The sequence below is a fragment of the Lissotriton helveticus genome, chromosome 1_1 (assembly GCF_964261635.1).
Source record: "Lissotriton helveticus chromosome 1_1, aLisHel1.1, whole genome shotgun sequence".
NCBI classification, from domain to species: Eukaryota; Metazoa; Chordata; class Amphibia; order Caudata; family Salamandridae; genus Lissotriton; species Lissotriton helveticus.
Window position 1 is genome coordinate 216,856,452 of NC_136057.1, and position 16,910 is coordinate 216,873,361.

The following is a 16,910-nucleotide window of genomic DNA, read 5'->3' on the forward strand; positions in this document are numbered from 1 at the left end:
GATCCAATGAATGGGGAGTCCTATTAGAGATGTTTCAAAAAAGTCTTAATCAAGTCATTACATACCCATCTGTCTTCTACATTCTTTGACAAGGGTTAAGAAGACTTACCCAAACTGTATCATGTAGTTTGTTGATTATCTTTTACCCAATTCAATGTTCAAAATGTAAGGTAGTGTCCGATTAACTTGATAAAGTTGGTCAACAGCTGATAGGTCATCTTTTTATTTGTGAATCTCTGATCACCGTGTTGAATCAGGTCGGATCTCTAGTGCAATGGATAGCGGCTTGGAGTCCTAGACGAATGTAGCAAAAGCATTCAAAGGCTTTGTGTTCAAACACCAGCTGGGTCAATTTTATCCCTCCTCCTATTTTATAACTAATTGAAACAGTAACAAGCAATGCCTGCGTCTGCATCGCCAGAAACATTTACCAAAATGGCAGTGAAAGAAAGTCTACTTAAACAGAGACTGTTTGCTTTGAAAACATTGCTTAATCTATGCCCAAGAGGAAATTCCCAAAGATACTGCTGAAAATGTAATTTAGTAGGTAGTAATAGTATTTGGCACTTTATTGATTTCACAATGTCATTTTAGACACATGATTTCTAAGTCAGCCGAAATGAGATAGTACAAATTTCAGGATTTAAAATGGATTACGTGTGCTGCTGAAATTTCAAATGCTTAACACCTTCAATGCTACAGGAGATTTTCCTCCTGTGCTGAATGATCTGTAAATCCATTGTTCATGACGAGCTCAGCTCGTCATAAGCACACGACAAGTGTACTGCACGACGAGCTGAGCTCGTCATGAGCATGGAAGGGGTTAAAACATCAATTTGTTATTAAACTCTACAAATTTGATTGCTAATATATGTAACCATATTAATACATAGAGTGTAGGTCAGTGTACGTCCACATTTGTTTAGCTGATTTTAAGACAGAGTATAGCAGAGCCTGGATAGCTCAGTCGGTAGAGCATCAGACTTTTAATCTGAGGGTCCAGGGTTCAAGTCCCTGTTCAGGCGGTTGCTTCCTTTAAAGAAAAATTACTCTAATTGGATGCTCTTTTTGTGTTCCCCTGCATGACGAATAAGATATTCCATTACTAAAATTGCAAAAACGTCTTTCATGGAGTTGTGAAATGCACATCTGCCTCATATATCATGTGCCATTTGACTAAACTTAAGTCGTACGTAGACTTACCTAAGGTATCATGTAACTTGAGACGGTGAATATAATTTCCCCAATTCAATATTCAAAATAAATCCATGGTTATAGTATCAAATGAACTTTATAAAGCTGATCAACATTATTTCATTTCAGAATATCTCTGCACCTAATCAGAGCGTATTGGCTCTGTGGTGCAATGGATAGCGCATTGGACTTCTAGGTAAATGTAAAAAAGATATTCAAAGGTTGTGGGTTCGAATCCCAACAGAGTCAGTTTTATCCCTATTTATTTCATAACTGTTTAAAAGAGTAATAAACAGTGCATGCATGCTTCTGCTTCACCAAAAAGGGCAGTGAAAGGAAGTCTATTTTAAATAGATACTATTCAAGTTACGCAATCTTTGCAGAAGAGGAAATTGGCAGCTGTACTTATGAAAATGTAATTTACTCAGAAGTAAGATTTTGGGCCCTTCCTTAATTTTACAATGTCAATAAAAACATATGAATTCTAAGTCAGCAAAAAAAATGAGATAGTAGCAATTTCAGGACTTACAATAAGGTTAAATTTACTGAAGAGATTTCAAATGCTTGAAGTACCAATTCATTATTATATTCCGCGTATTCAGTACTTAATACCGGCAACCATCTTAAGAAACGTAGTGATAGTTGGGACACTTCCAAATGTTGATAAGGTCATTTTGTGGAGCGACCTCTCCGAGCCTGGATAGCTCAGTCGGGAGAGCATCAGACTTTTAATCTGAGGGCCCAGGGTTCAAGTCCCTGTTCAGGCGGCTTGGTTAAAGAAAAGGTATATCAATTGCATACTCTTTTCAGGGAATAGGGAGTCCTATTAGAGATGTTTCAAAAACATCTTAATCAAGTCATTACATACCCATCTGTCTTCTACATTCTTTGACAAGGGTTAAGAAGACTTACCCAAACTGTATCATGTAGTTTGACATGTTGATTATCTTTTACCCAATTCAATGTTCAAAATGTAAGGTAGTGTCCGATTAACTTGATAAAGTTGGTCAACAGCTGATAGGTCATCTTTTTATTTGTGAATCTCTGATCACCGTGTTGAATCAGGTCGGATCTCTAGTGCAATGGATATCGGCTTGGAGTCCTAGACGAATGTAGCAAAAGCATTCAAAGGCTTTGTGTTCAAACACCAGCTGGGTCAATTTTATCCCTCCTCTTATTTTATAACTAATTGAAACAGTAACAAGCAATGCCTGCGTCTGCATCACCAGAAACATTTACCAACATGGCAGTGAAAGAAAGTCTACTTAAACAGAGACTGTTTGCTTTGAAAACATTGCATAATCTATGCCCAAGAGGAAATTCCCAAAGATACTGCTGAAAATGTAATTTAGTAGGTAGTAATAGTATTTGGCACTTTATTGATTTCACAATGTCATTTTAGACACATGATTTCTAAGTCAGCCGAAAATGAGATAGTCCAAATTTCAGGATTTAAAATGGATTACGTGTGCTGCTGAAATTTCAAAGCTTAACACCTTCAATGCTACAGGAGATTTTCCTCCTGTGCTGAATGATCTGTAAATCCATTGTTCATGACGAGCTCAGCTCGTCATAAGCACACGACAAGTGTACTTTACGACGAGCTGAGCTCGTCATGAGCATGGAAGGGGTTAAAACATCAATTTGTTATTAAACTCTACAAATTTGATTGCTAATATATGTAACCATATTAATACACAGAGTGTAGGTCAGTGTACGTCCACATTTGTTTAGCTGATTTTAAGACAGAGTATAGCAGAGCCTGGATAGCTCAGTCGGTAGAGCATCAGACTTTTAATCTGAGGGTCCAGGGTTCAAGTCCCTGTTCAGGCAGTTGCTTCCTTTAAAAAAAAATTACTCTAATTGGATGCTCTTTTTGTGTTCCCCTGCATGACGAATAAGATATTCCATTACTAAAATTGCAAAAACGTATTTCATGGAGTTGTGAAATGCACATCTGCCTCATATATCATGTGCCATTTGACTAAACTTAAGTCGTACGTAGATTTACCTAAGGTATCATGTAACTTGAGACGGTGAATATAATTTCCCCAATTCAATATTCAAAATAAATCCATGGTTATAGTATCAAATGAACTTTATAAAGCTGATCAACATTATTTCATTTCAGAATATCTCTGCACCTCATCAGAGCGTAATGGCTCTGTGGCGTAATGGATAGTGCATTGGACTTCTAGGTGAATGTAAAAAAGATATTCAAAGGTTGTGGGTTCGAATCCCACCAGAGTCAGTTTTATCCCTATTTATTTCATAACTGTTTAAAAGAGTAATAAACAGTGCATGCATGCTTCTGCTTCACCAAAAAGGTAAGTGTAAGGAAGTCTATTTTAAATAGATACTATTCAAGTTACGCAATCTTTGCAGAAGAGGAAATTGGCAGCTGTACTTATGAAAATGTAATTTACTCAGAAGTAAGATTTTGGGCCCTTCCTTAATTTTACAATGTCAATAAAAACATATGAATTCTAAGTCAGCAAAAAAAATGAGATAGTAGCAATTTCAGGACTTACAATAAGGTTAAATTTACTGAAGAGATTTCAAATGCTTGAAGTACCAATTCATTATTATATTCCGCGTATTCAGTACTTAATACCGGCAACCATCTTAAGAAACGTAGTGATAGTTGGGACACTTCCAAATGTTGATAAGGTCATTTTGTGGAGCGACCTCTCCGAGCCTGGATAGCTCAGTCGGGAGAGCATCAGACTTTTAATCTGAGGGCCCAGGGTTCAAGTCCCTGTTCAGGCGGCTTGGTTAAAGAAAAGGTATATCAATTGCATACTCTTTTCAGGATCCAATGAATGGGGAGTCCTATTAGAGATGTTTCAAAAATGTCTTAATCAAGTCATTACATACCCATCTGTCTTCTACATTCTTTGACAAGGGTTAAGAAGACTTACCCAAACTGTATCATGTAGTTTGTTGATTATCTTTTACCCAATTCAATGTTCAAAATGTAAGGTAGTGTCCGATTAACTTGATAAAGTTGGTCAACAGCTGATAGGTCATCTTTTTATTTGTGAATCTCTGATCACCGTGTTGAATCAGGTCGGATCTCTAGTGCAATGGATATCGGCTTGGAGTCCTAGACGTATGTAGCAAAAGCATTCAAAGGCTTTGTGTTCAAACACCAGCTGGGTCAATTTTATCCCTCCTCTTATTTTATAACTAATTGAAACAGTAACAAGCAATGCCTGCGTCTGCATCACCAGAAACATTTACCAACATGGCAGTGAAAGAAAGTCTACTTAAACAGAGACTGTTTGCTTTGAAAACATTGCATAATCTATGCCCAAGAGGAAATTCCCAAAGATACTGCTGAAAATGTAATTTAGTAGGTAGTAATAGTATTTGGCACTTTATTGATTACACAATGTCATTTTAGACACATGATTTCTAAGTCAGCCGAAAATGAGATAGTCCAAATTTCAGGATTTAAAATGGATTACGAGTGCTGCTGAAATTTCAAATGCTTAACACCTTCAATGCTACAGGAGATTTTCCTCCTGTGCTGAATGATCTGTAAATCCATTGTTCATGACGAGCTCAGCTCGTCATAAGCACACGACAAGTGTACTGCACGACGAGCTGAGCTAGTCATGAGCATGGAAGGGGTTAAAACATCAATTTGTTATTAAACTCTACAAATTTGATTGCTAATATATGTAACCATATTAATACACAGAGTGTAGGTCAGTGTACGTCCACATTTGTTTAGCTGATTTTAAGACAGAGTATAGCAGAGCCTGGATAGCTCAGTCGGTAGAGCATCAGACTTTTAATCTGAGGGTCCAGAGTTCAAGTCCCTGTTCAGGCGGTTGCTTCCTTTAAAGAAAAATTACTCTAATTGGATGCTCTTTTTGTGTTCCCCTGCATGACGAATAAGATATTCCATTACTAAAATTGCAAAAACGTCTTTCATAGACTTGCAAATGCACATCTGCCTCATATATCATGTGCCATTTGACTAAACTTAAGTCGTACGTAGACTTACCTAAGGTATCATGTAACTTGAGACGGTGAATATAATTTCCCCAATTCAATATTCAAAATAAATCCATGGTTATAGTATCAAATGAACTTTATAAAGCTGATCAACATTATTTCATTTCAGAATATCTCTGCACCTAATCAGAGCGTATTGGCTCTGTGGCGCAATGGATAGCGCATTGGACTTCTAGGTAAATGTAAAAAAGATATTCAAAGGTTGTGGGTTCGAATCCCAACAGAGTCAGTTTTATCCCTATTTATTTCATAACTGTTTAAAAGAGTAATAAACAGTGCATGCATGCTTCTGCTTCACCAAAAAGGGCAGTGAAAGGAAGTCTATTTTAAATAGATACTATTCAAGTTACGCAATCTTTGCAGAAGAGGAAATTGGCAGCTGTACTTATGAAAATGTAATTTACTCAGAAGTAAGATTTTGGGCCCTTCCTTAATTTTACAATGTCAATAAAAACATATGAATTCTAAGTCAGCAAAAAAAATGAGATAGTAGCAATTTCAGGACTTACAACAAGGTTACATTTACTGAAGAGATTTCAAATGCTTGAAGTACCAATTCATTATTATATTCCGCGTATTCAGTACTTAATACCGGCAACCATCTTAAGAAACGTAGTGATAGTTGGGACACTTCCAAATGTTGATAAGGTCATTTTGTGGAGCGACCTCTCCGAGCCTGGATAGCTCAGTCGGGAGAGCATCAGACTTTTAATCTGAGGGCCCAGGGTTCAAGTCCCTGTTCAGGCGGCTTGGTTAAAGAAAAGGTATATCAATTGCATACTCTTTTCAGGATCCAATGAATGGGGAGTCCTATTAGAGATGTTTCAAAAAAGTCTTAATCAAGTCATTACATACCCATCTGTCTTCTACATTCTTTGACAAGGGTTAAGAAGACTTACCCAAACTGTATCATGTAGTTTGTTGATTATCTTTTACCCAATTCAATGTTCAAAATGTAAGGTAGTGTCCGATTAACTTGATAAAGTTGGTCAACAGCTGATAGGTCATCTTTTTATTTGTGAATCTCTGATCACCGTGTTGAATCAGGTCGGATCTCTAGTGCAATGGATAGCGGCTTGGAGTCCTAGACGAATGTAGCAAAAGCATTCAAAGGCTTTGTGTTCAAACACCAGCTGGGTCAATTTTATCCCTCCTCCTATTTTATAACTAATTGAAACAGTAACAAGCAATGCCTGCGTCTGCATCGCCAGAAACATTTACCAAAATGGCAGTGAAAGAAAGTCTACTTAAACAGAGACTGTTTGCTTTGAAAACATTGCTTAATCTATGCCCAAGAGGAAATTCCCAAAGATACTGCTGAAAATGTAATTTAGTAGGTAGTAATAGTATTTGGCACTTTATTGATTTCACAATGTCATTTTAGACACATGATTTCTAAGTCAGCCGAAATGAGATAGTACAAATTTCAGGATTTAAAATGGATTACGTGTGCTGCTGAAATTTCAAATGCTTAACACCTTCAATGCTACAGGAGATTTTCCTCCTGTGCTGAATGATCTGTAAATCCATTGTTCATGACGAGCTCAGCTCGTCATAAGCACACGACAAGTGTACTGCACGACGAGCTGAGCTCGTCATGAGCATGGAAGGGGTTAAAACATCAATTTGTTATTAAACTCTACAAATTTGATTGCTAATATATGTAACCATATTAATACATAGAGTGTAGGTCAGTGTACGTCCACATTTGTTTAGCTGATTTTAAGACAGAGTATAGCAGAGCCTGGATAGCTCAGTCGGTAGAGCATCAGACTTTTAATCTGAGGGTCCAGGGTTCAAGTCCCTGTTCAGGCGGTTGCTTCCTTTAAAGAAAAATTACTCTAATTGGATGCTCTTTTTGTGTTCCCCTGCATGACGAATAAGATATTCCATTACTAAAATTGCAAAAACGTCTTTCATGGAGTTGTGAAATGCACATCTGCCTCATATATCATGTGCCATTTGACTAAACTTAAGTCGTACGTAGACTTACCTAAGGTATCATGTAACTTGAGACGGTGAATATAATTTCCCCAATTCAATATTCAAAATAAATCCATGGTTATAGTATCAAATGAACTTTATAAAGCTGATCAACATTATTTCATTTCAGAATATCTCTGCACCTAATCAGAGCGTATTGGCTCTGTGGTGCAATGGATAGCGCATTGGACTTCTAGGTAAATGTAAAAAAGATATTCAAAGGTTGTGGGTTCGAATCCCAACAGAGTCAGTTTTATCCCTATTTATTTCATAACTGTTTAAAAGAGTAATAAACAGTGCATGCATGCTTCTGCTTCACCAAAAAGGGCAGTGAAAGGAAGTCTATTTTAAATAGATACTATTCAAGTTACGCAATCTTTGCAGAAGAGGAAATTGGCAGCTGTACTTATGAAAATGTAATTTACTCAGAAGTAAGATTTTGGGCCCTTCCTTAATTTTACAATGTCAATAAAAACATATGAATTCTAAGTCAGCAAAAAAAATGAGATAGTAGCAATTTCAGGACTTACAATAAGGTTAAATTTACTGAAGAGATTTCAAATGCTTGAAGTACCAATTCATTATTATATTCCGCGTATTCAGTACTTAATACCGGCAACCATCTTAAGAAACGTAGTGATAGTTGGGACACTTCCAAATGTTGATAAGGTCATTTTGTGGAGCGACCTCTCCGAGCCTGGATAGCTCAGTCGGGAGAGCATCAGACTTTTAATCTGAGGGCCCAGGGTTCAAGTCCCTGTTCAGGCGGCTTGGTTAAAGAAAAGGTATATCAATTGCATACTCTTTTCAGGGAATAGGGAGTCCTATTAGAGATGTTTCAAAAACATCTTAATCAAGTCATTACATACCCATCTGTCTTCTACATTCTTTGACAAGGGTTAAGAAGACTTACCCAAACTGTATCATGTAGTTTGACATGTTGATTATCTTTTACCCAATTCAATGTTCAAAATGTAAGGTAGTGTCCGATTAACTTGATAAAGTTGGTCAACAGCTGATAGGTCATCTTTTTATTTGTGAATCTCTGATCACCGTGTTGAATCAGGTCGGATCTCTAGTGCAATGGATATCGGCTTGGAGTCCTAGACGAATGTAGCAAAAGCATTCAAAGGCTTTGTGTTCAAACACCAGCTGGGTCAATTTTATCCCTCCTCTTATTTTATAACTAATTGAAACAGTAACAAGCAATGCCTGCGTCTGCATCACCAGAAACATTTACCAACATGGCAGTGAAAGAAAGTCTACTTAAACAGAGACTGTTTGCTTTGAAAACATTGCATAATCTATGCCCAAGAGGAAATTCCCAAAGATACTGCTGAAAATGTAATTTAGTAGGTAGTAATAGTATTTGGCACTTTATTGATTTCACAATGTCATTTTAGACACATGATTTCTAAGTCAGCCGAAAATGAGATAGTCCAAATTTCAGGATTTAAAATGGATTACGTGTGCTGCTGAAATTTCAAAGCTTAACACCTTCAATGCTACAGGAGATTTTCCTCCTGTGCTGAATGATCTGTAAATCCATTGTTCATGACGAGCTCAGCTCGTCATAAGCACACGACAAGTGTACTTTACGACGAGCTGAGCTCGTCATGAGCATGGAAGGGGTTAAAACATCAATTTGTTATTAAACTCTACAAATTTGATTGCTAATATATGTAACCATATTAATACACAGAGTGTAGGTCAGTGTACGTCCACATTTGTTTAGCTGATTTTAAGACAGAGTATAGCAGAGCCTGGATAGCTCAGTCGGTAGAGCATCAGACTTTTAATCTGAGGGTCCAGGGTTCAAGTCCCTGTTCAGGCAGTTGCTTCCTTTAAAAAAAAATTACTCTAATTGGATGCTCTTTTTGTGTTCCCCTGCATGACGAATAAGATATTCCATTACTAAAATTGCAAAAACGTATTTCATGGAGTTGTGAAATGCACATCTGCCTCATATATCATGTGCCATTTGACTAAACTTAAGTCGTACGTAGATTTACCTAAGGTATCATGTAACTTGAGACGGTGAATATAATTTCCCCAATTCAATATTCAAAATAAATCCATGGTTATAGTATCAAATGAACTTTATAAAGCTGATCAACATTATTTCATTTCAGAATATCTCTGCACCTCATCAGAGCGTAATGGCTCTGTGGCGTAATGGATAGTGCATTGGACTTCTAGGTGAATGTAAAAAAGATATTCAAAGGTTAAGGGTTCGAATCCCACCAGAGTCAGTTTTATCCCTATTTATTTCATAACTGTTTAAAAGAGTAATAAACAGTGCATGCATGCTTCTGCTTCACCAAAAAGGTAAGTGTAAGGAAGTCTATTTTAAATAGATACTATTCAAGTTACGCAATCTTTGCAGAAGAGGAAATTGGCAGCTGTACTTATGAAAATGTAATTTACTCAGAAGTAAGATTTTGGGCCCTTCCTTAATTTTACAATGTCAATAAAAACATATGAATTCTAAGTCAGCAAAAAAAATGAGATAGTAGCAATTTCAGGACTTACAATAAGGTTAAATTTACTGAAGAGATTTCAAATGCTTGAAGTACCAATTCATTATTATATTCCGCGTATTCAGTACTTAATACCGGCAACCATCTTAAGAAACGTAGTGATAGTTGGGACACTTCCAAATGTTGATAAGGTCATTTTGTGGAGCGACCTCTCCGAGCCTGGATAGCTCAGTCGGGAGAGCATCAGACTTTTAATCTGAGGGCCCAGGGTTCAAGTCCCTGTTCAGGCGGCTTGGTTAAAGAAAAGGTATATCAATTGCATACTCTTTTCAGGATCCAATGAATGGGGAGTCCTATTAGAGATGTTTCAAAAATGTCTTAATCAAGTCATTACATACCCATCTGTCTTCTACATTCTTTGACAAGGGTTAAGAAGACTTACCCAAACTGTATCATGTAGTTTGTTGATTATCTTTTACCCAATTCAATGTTCAAAATGTAAGGTAGTGTCCGATTAACTTGATAAAGTTGGTCAACAGCTGATAGGTCATCTTTTTATTTGTGAATCTCTGATCACCGTGTTGAATCAGGTCGGATCTCTAGTGCAATGGATATCGGCTTGGAGTCCTAGACGTATGTAGCAAAAGCATTCAAAGGCTTTGTGTTCAAACACCAGCTGGGTCAATTTTATCCCTCCTCTTATTTTATAACTAATTGAAACAGTAACAAGCAATGCCTGCGTCTGCATCACCAGAAACATTTACCAACATGGCAGTGAAAGAAAGTCTACTTAAACAGAGACTGTTTGCTTTGAAAACATTGCATAATCTATGCCCAAGAGGAAATTCCCAAAGATACTGCTGAAAATGTAATTTAGTAGGTAGTAATAGTATTTGGCACTTTATTGATTACACAATGTCATTTTAGACACATGATTTCTAAGTCAGCCGAAAATGAGATAGTCCAAATTTCAGGATTTAAAATGGATTACGTGTGCTGCTGAAATTTCAAAGCTTAACACCTTCAATGCTACAGGAGATTTTCCTCCTGTGCTGAATGATCTGTAAATCCATTGTTCATGACGAGCTCAGCTCGTCATAAGCACACGACAAGTGTACTTTACGACGAGCTGAGCTCGTCATGAGCATGGAAGGGGTTAAAACATCAATTTGTTATTAAACTCTACAAATTTGATTGCTAATATATGTAACCATATTAATACACAGAGTGTAGGTCAGTGTACGTCCACATTTGTTTAGCTGATTTTAAGACAGAGTATAGCAGAGCCTGGATAGCTCAGTCGGTAGAGCATCAGACTTTTAATCTGAGGGTCCAGGGTTCAAGTCCCTGTTCAGGCAGTTGCTTCCTTTAAAAAAAAATTACTCTAATTGGATGCTCTTTTTGTGTTCCCCTGCATGACGAATAAGATATTCCATTACTAAAATTGCAAAAACGTATTTCATGGAGTTGTGAAATGCACATCTGCCTCATATATCATGTGCCATTTGACTAAACTTAAGTCGTACGTAGATTTACCTAAGGTATCATGTAACTTGAGACGGTGAATATAATTTCCCCAATTCAATATTCAAAATAAATCCATGGTTATAGTATCAAATGAACTTTATAAAGCTGATCAACATTATTTCATTTCAGAATATCTCTGCACCTCATCAGAGCGTAATGGCTCTGTGGCGTAATGGATAGTGCATTGGACTTCTAGGTGAATGTAAAAAAGATATTCAAAGGTTGTGGGTTCGAATCCCACCAGAGTCAGTTTTATCCCTATTTATTTCATAACTGTTTAAAAGAGTAATAAACAGTGCATGCATGCTTCTGCTTCACCAAAAAGGTAAGTGTAAGGAAGTCTATTTTAAATAGATACTATTCAAGTTACGCAATCTTTGCAGAAGAGGAAATTGGCAGCTGTACTTATGAAAATGTAATTTACTCAGAAGTAAGATTTTGGGCCCTTCCTTAATTTTACAATGTCAATAAAAACATATGAATTCTAAGTCAGCAAAAAAAATGAGATAGTAGCAATTTCAGGACTTACAATAAGGTTAAATTTACTGAAGAGATTTCAAATGCTTGAAGTACCAATTCATTATTATATTCCGCGTATTCAGTACTTAATACCGGCAACCATCTTAAGAAACGTAGTGATAGTTGGGACACTTCCAAATGTTGATAAGGTCATTTTGTGGAGCGACCTCTCCGAGCCTGGATAGCTCAGTCGGGAGAGCATCAGACTTTTAATCTGAGGGCCCAGGGTTCAAGTCCCTGTTCAGGCGGCTTGGTTAAAGAAAAGGTATATCAATTGCATACTCTTTTCAGGATCCAATGAATGGGGAGTCCTATTAGAGATGTTTCAAAAATGTCTTAATCAAGTCATTACATACCCATCTGTCTTCTACATTCTTTGACAAGGGTTAAGAAGACTTACCCAAACTGTATCATGTAGTTTGTTGATTATCTTTTACCCAATTCAATGTTCAAAATGTAAGGTAGTGTCCGATTAACTTGATAAAGTTGGTCAACAGCTGATAGGTCATCTTTTTATTTGTGAATCTCTGATCACCGTGTTGAATCAGGTCGGATCTCTAGTGCAATGGATATCGGCTTGGAGTCCTAGACGTATGTAGCAAAAGCATTCAAAGGCTTTGTGTTCAAACACCAGCTGGGTCAATTTTATCCCTCCTCTTATTTTATAACTAATTGAAACAGTAACAAGCAATGCCTGCGTCTGCATCACCAGAAACATTTACCAACATGGCAGTGAAAGAAAGTCTACTTAAACAGAGACTGTTTGCTTTGAAAACATTGCATAATCTATGCCCAAGAGGAAATTCCCAAAGATACTGCTGAAAATGTAATTTAGTAGGTAGTAATAGTATTTGGCACTTTATTGATTACACAATGTCATTTTAGACACATGATTTCTAAGTCAGCCGAAAATGAGATAGTCCAAATTTCAGGATTTAAAATGGATTACGTGTGCTGCTGAAATTTCAAAGCTTAACACCTTCAATGCTACAGGAGATTTTCCTCCTGTGCTGAATGATCTGTAAATCCATTGTTCATGACGAGCTCAGCTCGTCATAAGCACACGACAAGTGTACTGCACGACGAGCTGAGCTCGTCATGAGCATGGAAGGGGTTAAAACATCAATTTGTTATTAAACTCTACAAATTTGATTGCTAATATATGTAACCATATTAATACACAGAGTGTAGGTCAGTGTACGTCCACATTTGTTTAGCTGATTTTAAGACAGAGTATAGCAGAGCCTGGATAGCTCAGTCGGTAGAGCATCAGACTTTTAATCTGAGGGTCCAGGGTTCAAGTCCCTGTTCAGGCAGTTGCTTCCTTTAAAAAAAAATTACTCTAATTGGATGCTCTTTTTGTGTTCCCCTGCATGACGAATAAGATATTCCATTACTAAAATTGCAAAAACGTCTTTCATGGAGTTGTGAAATGCACATCTGCCTCATATATCATGTGCCATTTGACTAAACTTAAGTCGTACGTAGACTTACCTAAGGTATCATGTAACTTGAGACGGTGAATATAATTTCCCCAATTCAATATTCAAAATAAATCCATGGTTATAGTATCAAATGAACTTTATAAAGCTGATCAACATTATTTCATTTCAGAATATCTCTGCACCTAATCATAGCGTATTGGCTCTGTGGCGCAATGGATAGTGCATTGGACTTCTAGGTGAATGTAAAAAAGATATTCAAAGGTTGTGGGTTCGAATCCCACCAGAGTCAGTTTTATCCCTATTTATTTCATAACTGTTTAAAAGAGTAATAAACAGTGCATGCATGCTTCTGCTTCACCAAAAAGGGCAGTGAAAGGAAGTCTATTTTAAATAGATACTATTCAAGTTACACAATCTTTGCAGAAGAGGAAATTGGCAGCTGTACTTATGAAAATGTAATTTACTCAGAAGTAAGATTTTGGGCCCTTCCTTAATTTTACAATGTCAATAAAAACATATGAATTCTAAGTCAGCAAAAAAAATGAGATAGTAGCAATTTCAGGACTTACAACAAGGTTACATTTACTGAAGAGATTTCAAATGCTTGAAGTACCAATTCATTATTATATTCCGCGTATTCAGTACTTAATACCGGCAACCATCTTAAGAAACGTAGTGATAGTTGGGACACTTCCAAATGTTGATAAGGTCATTTTGTGGAGCGACCTCTCCGAGCCTGGATAGCTCAGTCGGGAGAGCATCAGACTTTTAATCTGAGGGCCCAGGGTTCAAGTCCCTGTTCAGGCGGCTTGGTTAAAGAAAAGGTATATCAATTGCATACTATTTTCAGGATCCAATGAATGGGGAGTCCTATTAGAGATGTTTCAAAAAAGTCTTAATCAAGTCATTACATACCCATCTGTCTTCTACATTCTTTGACAAGGGTTAAGAAGACTTACCCAAACTGTATCATGTAGTTTGTTGATTATCTTTTACCCAATTCAATGTTCAAAATGTAAGGTAGTGTCCGATTAACTTGATAAAGTTGGTCAACAGCTGATAGGTCATCTTTTTATTTGTGAATCTCTGATCACCGTGTTGAATCAGGTCGGATCTCTAGTGCAATGGATAGCGGCTTGGAGTCCTAGACGAATGTAGCAAAAGCATTCAAAGGCTTTGTGTTCAAACACCAGCTGGGTCAATTTTATCCCTCCTCTTATTTTATAACTAATTGAAACAGTAACAAGCAATGCCTGCGTCTGCATCACCAGAAACATTTACCAAAATGGCAGTGAAAGAAAGTCTACTTAAACAGAGACTGTTTGCTTTGAAAACATTGCATAATCTATGCCCAAGAGGAAATTCCCAAAGATACTGCTGAAAATGTAATTTAGTAGGTAGTAATAGTATTTGGCACTTTATTGATTTCACAATGTCATTTTAGACACATGATTTCTAAGTCAGCCGAAATGAGATAGTACAAATTTCAGGATTTAAAATGGATTACGTGTGCTGCTGAAATTTCAAATGCTTAAAACCTTCAATGCTACAGGAGATTTTCCTCCTGTGCTGAATGATCTGTAAATCCATTGTTCATGACGAGCTCAGCTCGTCATAAGCACACGACAAGTGTACTGCACGACGAGCTGAGCTCGTCATGAGCATGGAAGGGGTTAAAACATCAATTTGTTATTAAACTCTACAAATTTGATTGCTAATATATGTAACCATATTAATACATAGAGTGTAGGTCAGTGTACGTCCACATTTGTTTAGCTGATTTTAAGACAGAGTATAGCAGAGCCTGGATAGCTCAGTCGGTAGAGCATCAGACTTTTAATCTGAGGGTCCAGGGATCAAGTCCCTGTTCAGGCGGTTGCTTCCTTTAAAGAAAAATTACTCTAATTGGATGCTCTTTTTGTGTTCCCCTGCATGACGAATAAGATATTCCATTACTAAAATTGCAAAAACGTCTTTCATGGAGTTGTGAAATGCACATCTGCCTCATATATCATGTGCCATTTGACTAAACTTAAGTCGTACGTAGATTTACCTAAGGCATCATGTAACTTGAGACGGTGAATATAATTTCCCCAATTCAATATTCAAAATAAATCCATAGTTATAGTATCAAATGAACTTTATAAAGCTGATCAACATTATTTCATTTCAGAATATCTCTGCACCTCATCAGAGTGTATTGGCTCTGTGGCGCAATGGATAGCGCATTGGACTTCTAGGTGAATGTAAAAAAGATATTCAAAGGTTGTGGGTTCGAATCCCACCGGAGTCAGTTTTATCCCTATTTATTTCATAACTGTTTAAAAGAGTAATAAACAGTGCATGCATGCTTCTGCTTCACCAAAAAGGGCAGTGAAAGGAAGTCTATTTTAAATAGATACTATTCAAGTTACGCAATCTTTGCAGAAGAGGAAATTGGCAGCTGTACTTATGAAAATGTAATTTACTCAGAAGTAAGATTTTGGGCCCTTCCTTAATTTTACAATGTCAATAAAAACATATGAATTCTAAGTCAGCAAAAAAAATGAGATAGTAGCAATTTCAGGACTTACAATAAGGTTAAATTTACTGAAGAGATTTCAAATGCTTGAAGTACCAATTCATTATTATATTCCGCGTATTCAGTACTTAATACCGGCAACCATCTTAAGAAACGTAGTGATAGTTGGGACACTTCCAAATGTTGATAAGGTCATTTTGTGGAGCGCCGTCTCCGAGCCTGGATAGCTCAGTCGGGAGAGCATCAGACTTTTAATCTGAGGGCCCAGGGTTCAAGTCCCTGTTTAGGAGGCTTGGTTAAAGAAAAGGTATATCAATTGCATACTCTTTTCAGGATCCAATGAATGGGGAGTCCTATTAGAGATGTTTCAAAAAAGTCTTAATCAAGTCATTACATACCCATCTGTCTTCTACATTCTTTGACAAGGGTTAAGAAGACTTACCCAAACTGTATCATGTAGTTTGTTGATTATCTTTTACCCAATTCAATGTTCAAAATGTAAGGTAGTGTCCGATTAACTTGATAAAGTTGGTCAACAGCTGATAGGTCATCTTTTTATTTGTGAATCTCTGATCACCGTGTTGAATCAGGTCGGATCTCTAGTGCAATGGATAGCGGCTTGGAGTCCTAGACGAATGTAGCAAAAGCATTCAAAGGCTTTGTGTTCAAACACCAGCTGGGTCAATTTTATCCCTCCTCTTATTTTATAACTAATTGAAACAGTAACAAGCAATGCCTGCGTCTGCATCACCAGAAACATTTACCAAAATGGCAGTGAAAGAAAGTCTACTTAAACAGAGACTGTTTGCTTTGAAAACATTGCATAATCTATGCCCAAGAGGAAATTCCCAAAGATACTGCTGAAAATGTAATTTAGTAGGTAGTAATAGTATTTGGCACTTTATTGATTTCACAATGTCATTTTAGACACATGATTTCTAAGTCAGCCGAAAATGAGATAGTACAAATTTCAGGATTTAAAATGGATTACGTGTGCTGCTGAAATTTCAAATGCTTAACACCTTCAATGCTACAGGAGATTTTCCTCCTGTGCTGAATGATCTGTAAATCCATTGTTCATGACGAGCTCAGCTCGTCATAAGCACACGACAAGTGTACTGCACGACGAGCTGAGCTCGTCATGAGCATGGAAGGGGTTAAAACATCAATTTGTTATTAAACTCTACAAATTTGATTGCTAATATATGTAACCAT

The 16,910-nt window shown here is 36.9% G+C and overlaps 8 non-coding genes across 8 annotated transcripts; all 8 read left to right on the plus strand.

The window, feature by feature from the left end:
- Positions 1-952: 952 nt before the first annotated feature.
- On the plus strand, positions 953-1,025 carry TRNAK-UUU (transfer RNA lysine (anticodon UUU)). The gene has a single exon. It is a non-coding gene; the product is annotated as a tRNA-Lys (tRNA).
- A 1,929-nt stretch (positions 1,026-2,954) lies between these two features.
- On the plus strand, positions 2,955-3,027 carry TRNAK-UUU (transfer RNA lysine (anticodon UUU)). Its single transcript has one exon. It is a non-coding gene; the product is annotated as a tRNA-Lys (tRNA).
- A 3,935-nt stretch (positions 3,028-6,962) lies between these two features.
- Positions 6,963-7,035, plus strand: TRNAK-UUU (transfer RNA lysine (anticodon UUU)). The gene has a single exon. It is a non-coding gene; the product is annotated as a tRNA-Lys (tRNA).
- Positions 7,036-8,964: 1,929 nt separating this feature from the next.
- TRNAK-UUU (transfer RNA lysine (anticodon UUU)) lies at positions 8,965-9,037 on the plus strand. The gene has a single exon. It is a non-coding gene; the product is annotated as a tRNA-Lys (tRNA).
- Positions 9,038-10,968: 1,931 nt separating this feature from the next.
- TRNAK-UUU (transfer RNA lysine (anticodon UUU)) lies at positions 10,969-11,041 on the plus strand. The gene has a single exon. It is a non-coding gene; the product is annotated as a tRNA-Lys (tRNA).
- Positions 11,042-12,972: 1,931 nt separating this feature from the next.
- Positions 12,973-13,045, plus strand: TRNAK-UUU (transfer RNA lysine (anticodon UUU)). Its single transcript has one exon. It is a non-coding gene; the product is annotated as a tRNA-Lys (tRNA).
- Positions 13,046-13,372: 327 nt separating this feature from the next.
- Positions 13,373-13,463, plus strand: TRNAR-UCU (transfer RNA arginine (anticodon UCU)). Its single transcript is given in 2 exon segments — positions 13,373-13,409; positions 13,428-13,463. It is a non-coding gene; the product is annotated as a tRNA-Arg (tRNA).
- Positions 13,464-15,376: 1,913 nt separating this feature from the next.
- Positions 15,377-15,467, plus strand: TRNAR-UCU (transfer RNA arginine (anticodon UCU)). The gene is given in 2 exon segments: positions 15,377-15,413; positions 15,432-15,467. It is a non-coding gene; the product is annotated as a tRNA-Arg (tRNA).
- The last annotated feature ends 1,443 nt before the right edge of the window (positions 15,468-16,910 follow it).